Below are 14,619 nucleotides of genomic sequence, written 5' to 3' on the forward strand. Positions count from 1 at the left end.
CAGTATTCACCAGTGAAAAGGACCTTGGCATTTGTGGGGATGACTTACAGTGGACTGAAATGCTTGAGTGTACAGACAGTAAGAAAGAGGGTGTGCTGGAGCTTTTGAAAGGTATTAAATTAGGTAAGTCACCAGGACCGGATGAGATATACCCTAAGCTACCGTGGGAAGCCGGGGAAGAGACTGCTGAGCATCTGGCAATGATCTTTGCATCATCAATAGGGATGGGGGAAGTGCCAGAGGATTGGAACTTTACAAACATTGTCCCCCTGTTCAAGAAAGGGAGTAGAGATAATCCAGGAAATTATAGACCAGTGAGTCTTACTTCAGTGGTAGGCAATTTGTTGGAGAAGATCCTGAGAGCAGGATTTATGAGCATTTGGAGAGACATAATCTGATTGGGGATAGTCAGGGGATGCCAAGGGCAGGTCATGCCTTACGAACCTGATTGAATTCTTTGAGGATGTAACAAAAAACATTGATGAAGGTAGGGCAGTGGATGTAGCGTATATGGATTTCAGTAAGGCATTTGATAAGGTTCACCATTCAAGGCTTATTCAGAAAGTATTGATGCATGGAATCCAAGGAGACCTTGCTTTGTGGATCCAGGATTGGTTTGACCACAGAAGGCAAAGGGTGGTTGTAGATGATTTGTATTCTGCAAGGAGGATGGTAGAAGGGTGGGTTAGTAAGTTTTTTGATGACACAAAAGTTGGATGTATTGTAGATAGCCTGGAGAGCTGTCAGAGGTTACAGCGCAACATCGATGGGATGCAGAACTGGGCTGAGAATTGGCAGATGGAGTTCAACCCAGATAAGTGTGAAGTGGTTTATTTCGCTAGGTCAAATTTGAAGACAGATATAATATTAATGTTAAGACTCTTGGCAGTGTGGAGGATCAGCTAGATCTTGGGGTCCATGTCCATAGAAAACCCAAAGCTGCTGGGCAGGTTGACAGTGTTGTTAAGAAGGCGTATGGTGTGCTGGCCTTCATCAACCGTGGGATTGAGTTCAAAAGCTGAGCGGCAATGTCACAGCTATATAAGACCTTAGTTAGGCCCCACTTGGAGTACTGTGTTCAGTTCTGGTCACCTCACTACAGGAAGGATGTGGATACTATAGAGGAGTGCGGAGGAGATTTACAAGGATGTTGCCTGGATTGGAGAGCATGGCTTAAGAGAATAAGTTGAGTGAACTTGGCCTTTTCTCCTTGGAGCGGCAGAGGATGAGAGGTGACCTGATAGAGGTGTATAAGATGATGAGAGACATTGAGCATGAGGATAGCCAAAGGCTTTTTCCCAGGGCTGAATTGGCTAACATGAGGAGGCATAGTGTTAAGGTGCTTGGAAGTAGGTACAAGGGGGATGTCAGAGGTAAGTTTTTCACACGGAGAGTGGTGGGTGTGTGGAATGCACTGCCAGTGACGGTGATGGAAGTGGATGCAATAGGGTCTTCTAAGAGCCTCTTAGATGGATGTATGCAGCTTAGAAAAATAGAGGGCTATGCGGTGGGGAAATTCGAAGCAGCTTCTAGAGTAGGTTACTTGGCTGGCACAACATTGTGGGCTGAAGTGCCTGTAGTACGTTGTAGATTTCTATGTTTCTATGATCAGTGTAATATTTTACAGAGGAGAATGTATAAAAAAGGGTGTTTTTTTCACACTGTTACTCCTCCACAGCCTATGATGATTAATGTGAGATTTTAGACAAGGCACATCTATATGATTTTTCTTATAAGTCCAATCCTTGTGTGTCATTGTTGTGTCTCGGTATCGACGTAAGGCCCAGATTACTCATGCCCCTCTGCACAGCACTGTTTACAATAAACAGCAAGAAGATGGTTTTCAAAAGACCATTCCCAGTCCTGGTGACTGGTCTCACATTGCGTTGCTCTCTGTGGTATCTTCCTGTGAGTAAATTGGTTTATCATTTCTTATATTAAAATTAAAATCGAAAACCACTTCACTGACTGTGAATCGAATCTGTGAGTTTCGAGCTGATGAAACATCCTGTAGCATCTCAGAAGATCCATCCTGGGCCTAACATATTGTTCCAACTGTGAAGAAGCCCAGCCAAGCGGCTATATTCAGTAGGAGTTTGGGGAGAGTTAGTATGTCACCAAAGTCTCTCGCAAATTTCTACATATATACCATAGAGAGCATTCTAACTGGTTGCATCACCATCTGGTATGGAGGAGCCACTGCACAGGATTGTAAAAAGCAATAGAAAGTTGCAAATTCACCCAGCTCCATGATGAGTACTAGCCTCTGCATCTTCAAAAGGCCATCCCTCAAGAAGGCGGGACGATTAAGGACCCCATCACCCAGGACATGTCCTCTTCTCATTGCTACCATCAGGGGTGATAGAGGAGCCTGAAGGCACACACTCAGTGCTTTAGGAACAGCTTCTTCCCCTGTGCCATCAGATTTCTGAATGGCCCATGACCATGAAGACTAGCCGAGAGGTAATGTTACAGCTATATAGGACCCCGGTCAGACCCCACTTAGAGTACTGTGCTCAGCTCTGGTCACCTCACTACAGGAAGGATGTGGAAACCATAGAAAGGGTGCAGAGGAGATTTACAAGGATGTTGCCTGGATTGGGGAGCATGCCTTAAGAGAATAGGTTGAGTGAACTCGGCCTTTTCTCCTTGGAGTGACGGAGGATGAGAGGTGATAGAGGTGTACAAGATGATGAGAGGCATTGATCGTGTGGATAGTCAGAGGCTTTTTCCCAGGGATGAAATAGCTAACATGAGAGGGCACAGTATTAAGGTGCTTGGAAGGAGGTACAGAGGAGATGTCAGGGGTAAGTTTTTTACGCAGAGAGTGGTGAGTGCGTGGAACGAGCTGCCAGCGATGGTGGTGGAGGCGGATACAATAGGGTCTTTTAAGAGACTCCTGGATAGGTACATGGAGCTTAGAAAAATAGAGGGCTATGGGTAACCCTAGGTAATTTCTAAGGTAAGGACATGTTCGGCACAGCTTTGTGGGCCAAAGGGCTTGTATTGTGCTGTAGGATTTCTATGTTTCTTTGTTTCTATTACCTCATTAGCTTGCTCTGTTTTTGCACTACTTGCTTATGTGTGTATACTTTTATTGGCACCTATGCTATATTTTTATACATTGCACTGTACTGCTGCTGCAAAACAACATGTCGGTCCGTGGCCTTCTCTTGTGCTGAGATAAGGTCACTCTCATACTCCAGCTAGGTAGCTTCCAACCTGATGCATGAATATCAATTTCTCCTTCTGGTAAAAATAATTTTCCCTCCCCCTCCCCTCTTCTTCTATTCCTCACTCTGGCCTCTTACTTCTTCTCCCCTACCTATCGCCTCCCCCTGGCACCACTCCTCCTTCCCTTTCTCCTATGGTCCACTCTCCTCTCCGATCAGATACCTTCCTCTCCAGCCCTTTATCTTTCCCACCCGCCTGGCTTCACCTATCAGCTTTTAACCACCCTCCTTACCCTCTCCCCCACCTTTTTATTCTGGAGTCCTCCCCCTTCCTTTCCAGTCCTGAAGAAGGGTCTAAGCCCAAAACTCTGTGCACCTGCCTACAACAAGCAGTATGTGTTTGATCGTGGGCTTCAGGAAAGGCGAAGTTGAAGGAAAACACACCAGCACCTCATCAAGCGACCAGCAGTGGAAAGGATGAGCAGTTCCACGTTCCTGGGCATTAGCATCTCAGAAAATCTATCCTGGGTCCAACACCTTGATGCAGTCATGAAGAAGTACAGCAACCTCTATAGTTCATCAGGAGTTTGAGGAGATCTGGTATGTCACCAAAGACTATAGCAAATTTCTACAGTTGTACCATGGAGAGCATTCTGGCTGGTTGCATCACTGTTTGGTATGGAGGGGCCACTGCACAGGATCATAAAAAGTTGCAGTGTTGTAAACTTCATAGTCATAGTCATAGTCATACTTTATTGATCCCGGGGGAAATTGGTTTTCGTTATAGTTGCACCATAAGTAATGAGTAGTAATAGAACCATAAATAGTTAAATAGTGATATGTAAATTATGCCAGGAAATAAGTCCAGGACCAGCCTATTGGCTCAGGGTGTCTGACCTTCCAAGGGAGGAGTTGTAAAGTTCGATGGCCACAGGCAGGAATGACTTCCTATGACGCTCTGTGCTGCATCTCGGTGGAATGAGTCTCTGGCTGAATGTACTCCTGTGCCCACCCAGTACATTATGTAGTGGATGGGAGACATTGTCCAAGATGGCATGCAACTTGGACAGCATCCTCTTTTCAGACACCACCGTCAGAGAGTCCAGTTCCATCCCCACAACATCACTTGCCTTACGCATGAGTTTGTTGATTCTGTTGGTGTCTGCTACCCTCAGCCTGCTGCCCCAGCACACAACAGCAAACATGATGGCACTGGCCACCACAGACTGGTAGACCATCCTCAGCATCGTCCGGCAGATGTTAAAGGACGGATGGAGCTTAGCAAGCTCCATCATGGGTCAACTCTCTACACCATTGATGACATTTTCAAAAGGCAATGCCTCAAAAAGGCGTCCATTATTAAGGACTGTTACCACCCGGGACACACCCTTTTCTCATTGCTACCATGAAAGGGGAGGAGGTACAGAAGCCTGAAGACGCACACTCAATGTTTCAGGAATAGTCCCTCCCTCCACCAGCACATTTCTGAAGGTACAATGAGCCCATGAAGGCTACCTCAGCACCTTTTCTCGCCTTCCTTTTTGCACTAATAATTTAATTTAAATTTTTTAAAATATACACTGCTTATTGTAATTTATAGTTTTTATTTTTTTGTATTGCAGTGTACTGCTACCACAAAATAACAACTTTCATGACATATGCCAGTGATTTTGGGGAGGCAAGCTATCACAACGCTTAGCACAATGCTTTACAGTAAGGGTGACCTGGGTTTAAGTCCAGTCGCTGCTTGTAAGTAGTTTCTACGTTCTCCCTGTGACCATGTGGGTTTCCTCCTGGTGCTCTGGTTTCCTCCCACAGTCCAAAGACGTACCAGTTGGTAGGCTAATTGGACATCGTAAATTGTCCTGTGATTAGGCGAGCATTAAATTGGGGGTTGCTGGGTGGTGAGCCTCGAAGGAAGGGCCTACTCCACACTGAATTTCAATAAATAAATATTCAACCTGATTCTGATTCTGAGCAATGCAAATCATTCTCCAATGACATTCTTCAGACCACCCCGCTCTTCTTCAAAAATGCTCTGAATTTGCACCCAGCTTTTTCTTTTGAAATCCCTTCCCTCTCTAATCTTCCTTCGGAACCACAGCATCATTCTTTCTGTAGAATTCAGGGCGACCCTTCATAGATCCAAATCTCCTCCTCAATAAAAGATTTCTCACCTCAGCTCCCTCCAGAAATTAATTTTGCTATACCACCCGGGAAACAGTGCCACAGCATAAAAGCCAGGACCAACAGGCTCCAGGACAGCTTCTTCCACCAGGCCATCAGACTTCACACTGATTTGAGTGTATTCCTATGTTACATTGACTGTTCTATTTATTATAAATTACTGTGATTGCACATTGCACATTTACAGAGACGTAACATAAAGATTTTTACTCTTCATGTATGTGAAGGACATAAGAAATAAAGTCAATTCAATTCTCTTTATGAGAAATTGCTGTTACTCTTCTGTGATCATCACACTTAGACTCTTCCGTGTTACAAAGCCACAGAACCCAGTTCAGTTCAAAGGGACTGATTTCAGAAAATCACAAGTAGCCTGATTGATTATTGGCGATTATGCAAAACGAGTCCCTTTATTCTTATTTGATTGCTAATATGAGTGGTTCATTTTCACATTTTGTACTTTTCAGTAGTTTCTCCCACACAGTTACACAGGCAGTGACTGGAACAATTCTAAACACATGACTCAATCAAATATTAATGCATTGGTGATGGTTTACAGTTATCGCATAGTCACTCCGACCGCAGCTTTGCTGATAAGCCCTAGCAAGTGACTGACCGTGGAAGATGAATGTAAGCAGCAGAACAATTAACAGATTGCCAAGGGGAAGTTTCTGCCCTTTGGATAGTATCATGGGCTCTTTTATATCCACAAGAGAGAGTGAAGGGACCCTCTGTTTAGAGTCATGATGTTATACAACATGGCAAGAGAACATAGAACACAAAAGTTAGATGACAAGCCCTCCATGTTGTGTCAGCCTTTTAACACACTCTAAGATAATCAAAGCCTTCCATCCCACATAGTCCTCCATTTTTCTTTCATTCATATGCCTCTTTGAGTCTCTAAAATGTCCCTAATGCATTTGCCTCTACGATCACTCCTGGGTAGCAAGTTCCAGGCACCCATCACTCTCTGTGTAAAAAGCATACCTCAGCCCTCCTGTCACCTTTTAATTATGCCCCTTGGCATTAGCAAATTCAACCCTGAGAAAATATCTTCGGCTGCCCACTCTATCGATGCCTCTTATCATCTTGTTCACCTCTGTCAGATTAACTCTCATCCTCCTTCGCCTCAAAGGGAAAAACCCTAGCTCTCTCAACCTCTCTTCAAAAGCCATGCTCTCTAATCCAGACAGCATCTTGGTAAACCTCCTCTGCATTCTCCCTAAAGTTTCCATTTCCTTCCTATAACCCTTCCTATACAAGCCATTCAACACCCATTGACACAATTCCTCAACTAATCCCATTGTTTCATCCCCCATTCCCATTAGCTCCCCCAGGTTTCATCACTCACCAATATGGGGGATTTAGCAAGGGCAAGCCCACATATATTTTAGATTATTAGATTATGAGGACACGCAGTCCTCTTTTATTGTCATTTAGTAATGCATGCCATCTTCTCCTCTCCTTTCCTCATCCTATTTGGGATGGGGGAGGAAGACAGAGCACCCTTGAGAATAGCCAGCCATGTCACTTTGTTTGGACTTTAGGGGTTATGCAGAAAATTAGAGGCCAGTGAAACTTACATCAGCGATAAGGAAATTATTGGGGTCAATTCTCAGGGAAAGGATTCACTCAGACTTGGAAAGGGACAGATTTATTGTGGATAGTCAACATGGCTTAGAGCAGAGTTGCTCATTCTCAAGGTTATAAGCAAATGTATTATCAAAGTACATCCATGTCCCCATATACAACCCTGAGATTCATTTTCTTGTGGGCATACCCAATAAATCCTATAACCATAGTAGAATTAATGAACGACTGCACCAACAAGCTGTTCAACCAGTGGGCAAAAGACAACAAAACTGTGCAAATACAAAAAGAAAGAAATATTAATTGTTGTATATGTAATATTTGAGTAATCTTGTGTGTATGTATTGGTTGATTAAGCATTCTTATATATATAAATACATGAATTGCATATGTCATCGTGCTACCACATGATAAGTGAGCACCTCACTTAAGGTAAACACAAAGTTAGACCTGGACATTAAACTAATTTAAAGGAAGACACTAGAGTCTGTAGACCTGGACTTCAGACTCCAGTGTCTTCCTTTATATTAGTTTAATGTTTTGAAGTTACAAAACATAATATCATAGTCATAGTCGTAGTCATACTTTATTGATCCCAAGGGAAATTGGTTTTCGTTACAGTTGCACCATAAATAATTAAATAGTAATAAAACCATAAATAATTCCATAGTAATATGTAAATTATGCCAGGAAATAAGTCCAGGACCAGCCTATTGGCTCAGGGTATCTGACCCTCCAAGGGAGGAGTTGTAAAGTTTGATGGCCACAGGCAGGAATGACTTCCTATGACGCTCTGTGTTGCATCTCGGTGGAATGAGTCTCTGGCTGAATGTACTCCTGTGCCCAACCAGTCCATTATGTAGTGGACGGGAGACATTGTCCAAGATGGCATGCAACTTGGACAGCATCCTCTTTTCAGACACCACCATCAGAGAGTCCAGTTCCATCCCCACGACATCACTGGCCTTACGAATGAGTTTGTTGATTCTGTTGGTGTCTGCTACCCTCAGCCTGCTGCCCCAGCACACAACAGCAAACATGATCGCACTGGCCACCACAAACTCGTAGAACATCCTCAGCATCGTCCGGCACATGTTAAAGGACCTCAGTCTCCTCAGGAAATAGAGACGGCTCTGACCCTTCTTGTAGACAGCCTCAGAGTTCTTTGACCAATCCAGTTTATTATTGGCGATGAGGTACTTTTATAATGAACCCAAGACAGCTATTGACCTGCTGAAGATCAATGAGACGTTCGAACTAAAAAAAAGCGCAGTGAGGAACAGTTAAATTTTTTTTAGAAAGCTCAGTAAGTGCAGAGATGGTCAAGTTTAAGAAGCAGCATAGCACATGTTCTCTGGAAGGGAAGACATGATCGAGTTTTTTTTTGCAAGTCAGTAAATGGAGGAATTCACAGGTTCATAAAGAGTGAGTACCAGGTGATAATAATCATAAAAAACAGAAGTGGCTGGCTGCATCAGAAAAATTGACATGTTTGATTACATAAAAGATAACTGGAATGTATATATTGAGCTAATTTAGCAACATTTTGAAGCAAGTTAAATAGCCAATGAGGAACAAGTACCAATTTTACTGAGGGCATTGGGCTTGAAGGCATACAGTTTGCTTCAAAGTTTGACTGCTCCAACCAGACCAGCAGAAACGAGCTCTAGTGGAGGTGGAGACTGCTGCAGACTCTCCATGATATCATGTTAATAAACTCTTAAAATGAAACTCAAAGTCGCTCTGGTGTTCTTAGTTAGTGTTTCCACAACAACTGCATTTCAAAGATACAAAACTGAAACCTGCAGATATCCAACTAAGAACTTGTACTGGAGAAAAGATAACTCCTGTAGGAATGACATTTGTAACAATGAAATACAATAATGAACAGGCCACATTGGGCTTACATATAGTAAAAACAGGAGGGTAAGCATTGTGGGGATGTGAGTGGCTGGACAACTACAAATTGGTTGGTAATCCATCTACCATTTGCACACCACATCCCCTACAATGAAGAAAACTAAAAGCAAATTAAGAAATGTACTGCATGATTGCCACAACTGTCTCTATGCCTAACACCATGAACCTTTGCCCAACAGAGGACAACCAGACGTTGCTGTCAACCTCTGTGCCTCTGGTTGGAGAGCATATTGGACCCAGGAAGAACCATTTGCTGCGAGAGAGCAAAAAAGTGACAAAAGTAGTGGTCCGACTACAACCGTTTTTGTAGGCAACATGTCTGAAAAGGTTTCTGAAATTCTATTCAGGCAGTTACTTGCAAAATGTGGCTTGGTTTTAAGCAAGAGGAGAGTTCAAGGAGCTTCAGGGAAGTTGTAAGCATTTGGCTTTTGTGAGTATAAAGAACTAGAATCTACTCTGCATGATGAACGGAAGCGAAAGAGAAAGGAGTCAATGGATTTGTCAGATGATGTTGTGGATGAGGAAACCAAGAGAAGAGGTCAGATTGTAAAGGGAGCAACAGAAGGATTAATAAGAGTGAACTAAATGCACCTTCCCAAGATCAAGGTGCACGTCCTAGAAAGAAGAGAAAGGAAAGGAAAAAGAAAAGGAGATAAGTGGTATCCAGAGCTGTCAGATTACTTCCTACTCTCGGAGTCAGCTCCTGCAACCATCATGGAGTAGGTCCCAGAACCTAAAATTATTTCAGCCACAAGTCTCTCCTGCCAAGCAGACTGACCCCACCCCCCACCTCCCGTCAGGAAAGATGTTATCCCACAAGAGTAAGAAGTCCTCCACAGTGATGAAATCTTTAGGCCTGAATGGGACAATTTAAAATTTACTGTGCTGTGGATGTCTGTATAGTAGTTGTATTACTGTCCCTAATTAAGCCATAGTTTTCCAAACGCATAGAATTCCTATCCCCAAGAGTCCTCTCCCTAACAAGTGGTCAGTGGTAGCCCAAGTGCAGAGGGAGAGATTCGGACCCAAAATGAAGAGTTCACTGAGTTTAATAAGAACTGTTCAGAATTAAGGAAAATTATAAAAAGCTAGGCTAACAGGACTCTCACTAAAAACACTCAAACTAAATAAAACCTAATGCCATCACTGTGGCTCGAAAGCAGTAACCTAGAGCTAAATGGGTGGTGGGGTTTAAATACATCTCTACTAAAGGACGTGTAAGGTGATCCTTCCCTCCGCTAGCTGCAGGTCACCCTCGGGCAAGGTGTAGCACCTGCTTAGCCCCCCGATCAGGGTCACGTGAGCCACGGGAGCAGGTGGTGGATGGTCGTATGAGCAGCTGGTGCACATCACAAGTCCTGGTTATGTGACCACTGACGCCAGGCAGACAATCTCTGAAGAGTATTGATAATAGCTGGGGTCACCCATCCAGACACCGTCAAGAAGGAGGCAATTGCAAACCACTTCCACATGAGGAATTTGCCAAGAATAATCATGGTCATGGGAAGAGAAAAGAATAGAAGAGCTTATTGATTAAAGACAAATGGAAGACCATGGTCACCCACGTCATACAACATGGCACATAATGATGATGATGAGAGCTAAATTAATATCGCTCCTTTAACAGCGTCAAAATAGATGCCTAATCTTTCTGAGAACATGAACTGAGGTAAGCAGAGAGTATTGCTATCACTATGCATCAATTTAGACTTCGTGAGGTTGAAAGAAAAGGAAGAGAGTTAAATACAATTACAAAGGAACCCTAATTAACTGGACCGTGTGTGTTCTCAGGGATGTGATTGCCGACTTCTTTCAGCTGCCCACCTGCTAGAGCATCTAGCCTCTGTGGCAGTGTCCACAGTTGTGAGACTCCCTGCTACTGATGTGAGACCCACCTGTCACGGTGAGCACTGGCAACGACTGAACCCAGGTACGGGGAATGGCAGGTTCTGTCACGGTGAGCGCTGGCAACGACTGAACCCAGGTACGGGGAATGGCAGGTTCTGTCATGGTGAGCGCTGGCAACAATTGAATCCAGGTATGGGGAATGGCAGATTCTGTCATGGTGAGCGCTGGCAATGACTGAACCCAGGTACAAGGAAAAGCAGATTCTGTCACGGTGAGTGCTGGCAACGACTGAACCCAGGTATGAGGAAAGGCAGATTCTGTCACGGTGAGTGCTGGCAATGACTAAACCCAGGTGTGGAGAAACAGCAGATTCTGTCACGGTGAGCACTGACAACGACTGAACCCAGGTGCAGGAGAAAGGCAGACTCCCATGTAGAGATGGAAACAAGAGGTTCTACATGGGAATTCCAACAGAGCATCAGCGGCAGGATCGAGTGACACCGTGAGACAAATCATTCTCAACACTAGGACCCCATAATCAGTGCTGAACAGGAGTCTGCAATACATAAGCATAGAAAGCAGGAAACCCGTGTCAGTCACAATTGACTTGAAAAGATTACACTGAAAGCACAAGGACTTAATGACTCTCGTTAAGACAATACAGGTGCTCGAGAAAACCCAGAAGATATGGTAGAGTCTCCATTTCCTCAAGAAGAAGGCACAGCAGTCTCCACTTCTTAAGGAGTGAGGCTCCCCATCCTCCCACCATCTTAATTGCATTCTCTAGGAGCACCATTGAGAGCATCCTGACAAGTTGCATCTCCATCTGGTCCTCGGTATGGGAGCAGCCGACCATCGGACCAGAAGTCCTTACAAAGCACTGTGCGGTCAAGAGGATGATAGGGGTCTCCCTACTATCCATCAGGGATGTTTATCAGAAGAGCTGCATACACGGGGCCCTTAGCATTATTAAGGATCCCACCCATCCATCCAGTATCCCCTTTGACTTTCTGCCATCAGGCAGGAGACTCTGATGCATAAAAACAAGAATGGTCAGAATAGGGAACAGTTTTTCCCCCAAAATATTAGGCTTCTGAATTCACTGCCACATCATATTCAGAGTGTCACTGGTTAATCTAAACCTTGTTCTATACTTTCCAATATTTAATTTATGCTCTTTAGTTTGTGTATCTATGTGGGTAATCCATCTGTAGGTTTCATCCTTACCTTCATAAGTTACTGTGCGTTTTGTGTACTGCAATGCTTTACACCCTGGTTCGGAGAAACGGTGTCTTGCTTGATAGCGTACGTGCATATAGTTAAATGACAATAAACTTGACTTGACTAGAAGCCCAGTGCTCTACATCAAGCCACAGAGGCCTGCAGGACTCACGGCAGTCACCATCAATAGCTTCCAGGCTAAAGTCCGTATCCTTTCTTGAATATAGGTAAAAAAAAAATCAAATTAAAATTCAGCTGGCCTGATTAGTAAGTTTGCAGATGACACAAGGATTGGTGGAGATGTGAATATTGATGAAGGTTGCCGAAGGTTCAGAGCATGAGTGAGTTAAGCTGGAAACTTGGATAGAGGAATAGCAGGTGGAGTTGAATTCATACAAACGTGAGGTGATATATTTTGGGCAGGTGAATCTCAGAGGAAAGTATGCAATAAATAGCAGGACTCTGAGGACCATTGATGTACAGAGGGACTTGAAATGCAAGTTGCTTGTTCCCTGAAGGTAGCAGCACAAATGGGTCAGATTATCAAGAAGGTGTACACTACAGCATACATGCTTTCAAAGGTTCAGCTTACTTACTGCCCATTACGCTGCTGGTGTTTAGGGCAGCAATGAAGGTCGTCCATCTCTGAAGGCGTTTCCGGCTTCCTTCATCATGTCAGCAGCTTCCTCTTACTACCAGTTGTCCAAGTCCCAGGTGGAGACTCAGGAATACCGTCACACTCAGATGTAGAAGGATTCTTCATTGCTGTTTCTGTAACAGTTTTGTTTGACCTGTCAGGGTTGTTAGCCCTGAGCTGAACCCCCGAATCTGGAGGACCGGTGGACCACTCTTAGTCTGGCCTCTACCCTTTGGCTGACCCTGCCAAAGCATAAAGCCCCGACCCCAGCCAACACAGCTCTCCGGATCATTGAGGCACACGAGCCTCCAAACCACAACAAGCATCTGTTCCTCTTGGAGGTCAAAGGTTCAGGTTCTAAGTATAAACGTCAGGAAGTCAAGTTGCAACTGTTTCAAAACTTTGATCAGGCCACATTTGGAACATTGTGTGCAATTCTGGTCACTGCATTACAGGAAGGATGTGGAGGATTTGGAGATGGTGCAGGTGAGGTTTACCAGGATGTTGCCTGGTAGTAGCTAAGCAGAGATTGAAGAAAAGATGCATTACTTTTTTTTGCTAAAGCGTAGGAAGCTGAAAGATGATCTGATGGAAAGATTTAAGATTACAATAGTCATAAATAGACAGACAAAATCTTTTCTGTCTGGGTAGAAGTGTCAAATACCAAGGGGCATAGGTACTACGTGAGAGGGCAAAGTTCAATGGAGACATAAAACGCAAGATTTTGCACACAGAGTGGTGGCAGGAAGATGGAATTAGTTTGATCTTCATGATTGGCGCAGATCTCTTGAGCCAAAAAAACCTCGTTCGGTGCTGTTCTAGCCATAAGACCAAAAGACACAAGAGTAGAATTAGGCCAGTCGGCCCATCAAGTCTTCTCCGCCATTCCATCATGGTTGATTCATTTTTCACCTCAATCCCATTCTGCTACCTTCTCCCCGTAACCTCTCACGCTTTGATCCATCAACCTCTGCCTTAAATATACCCAATGACTTGGCCTCCACAGCTGCCTGTGGCAATGAATTCCACAGATTCACCATCCCTCAGGCTAAAAAAAAATCATCCTCATCTCCATTTTAAATGGATGTCCCTCTATTCTGAAGCTGTGCCCTCTGGTCCTAGACGCCCCCACCAAAGAAAGCATGCTCTTCACATCCACTTTATCCAGGCCTTTCAACATTTGATATGTTTCGGTAACATCATTCCCACCCCCCACCCATTCTTCTAAATTCAGTTCTGTTCTGTTCTATCTATCTATCACTTAGAGGAAAAATAGGGACAGCATGCAAACTCCACACCGACAGCATCAATCTGGAAGCCACGATAGTCATAGAATCATAGAAAGAAAGCCTTCGGCCCCTCTCCCGCTCCTTCTCTTTCTCACTCTCTCCATCTCTCTCACTCCCTCACATGCTCTTTCTCTCACTCTCTCTCACTCACACTCTCTCTTACTCTCGCTGTCTCACTCTCTCTCTCTCAATCTCACTCTCTCACACAGACTATCTCACTCTCTCACTTACTTTCTCACTCTCTCCCACTCTCTTTCTCTCTCTATTGCTTTCTCTCTCACTCTCACACATTCCCTCTCTCACTCTCTCTCTCACTCACTCTCTCTCTCTAACTCCATCACGCTCTCACTCCTGCACTTTCTCAATAATTCTCGCTCTCTCCCTCTCAGTATGCCTCCATCCATTATTCACTTGCCACAGCTTTCCAACTCCACCCGTCCATGCCCACTCCTGTACCTGGCACTGCCTGCCTGTCACCTCACGCCCCTCCTCAGTCCACACCAATCGCCACAAACTCTGTTCTCACGGCTCCCTCCTCCCCTTTACGGGGGCCACCACTCCTCTCCATTCTCCAACCTGATGCAGGGTTTCACCCTGAGACGTTGAGAATTCCCTTCTCCCCATGGATCGCCTCAAAGTCAAAGTCAAAGTACACACTATCCAGGTATGAGGTTTGTGCTCCACAGGCAGCTGTGCAGCAAAGAGACACCACAGAGCGCGTTCCTAGAAAAACATCAAACACCTAATGCACAAA

The sequence above is a fragment of the Mobula hypostoma genome, chromosome 13 (genome assembly GCF_963921235.1).
Source record: "Mobula hypostoma chromosome 13, sMobHyp1.1, whole genome shotgun sequence".
Taxonomy (NCBI): Eukaryota; Metazoa; Chordata; class Chondrichthyes; order Myliobatiformes; family Myliobatidae; genus Mobula; species Mobula hypostoma.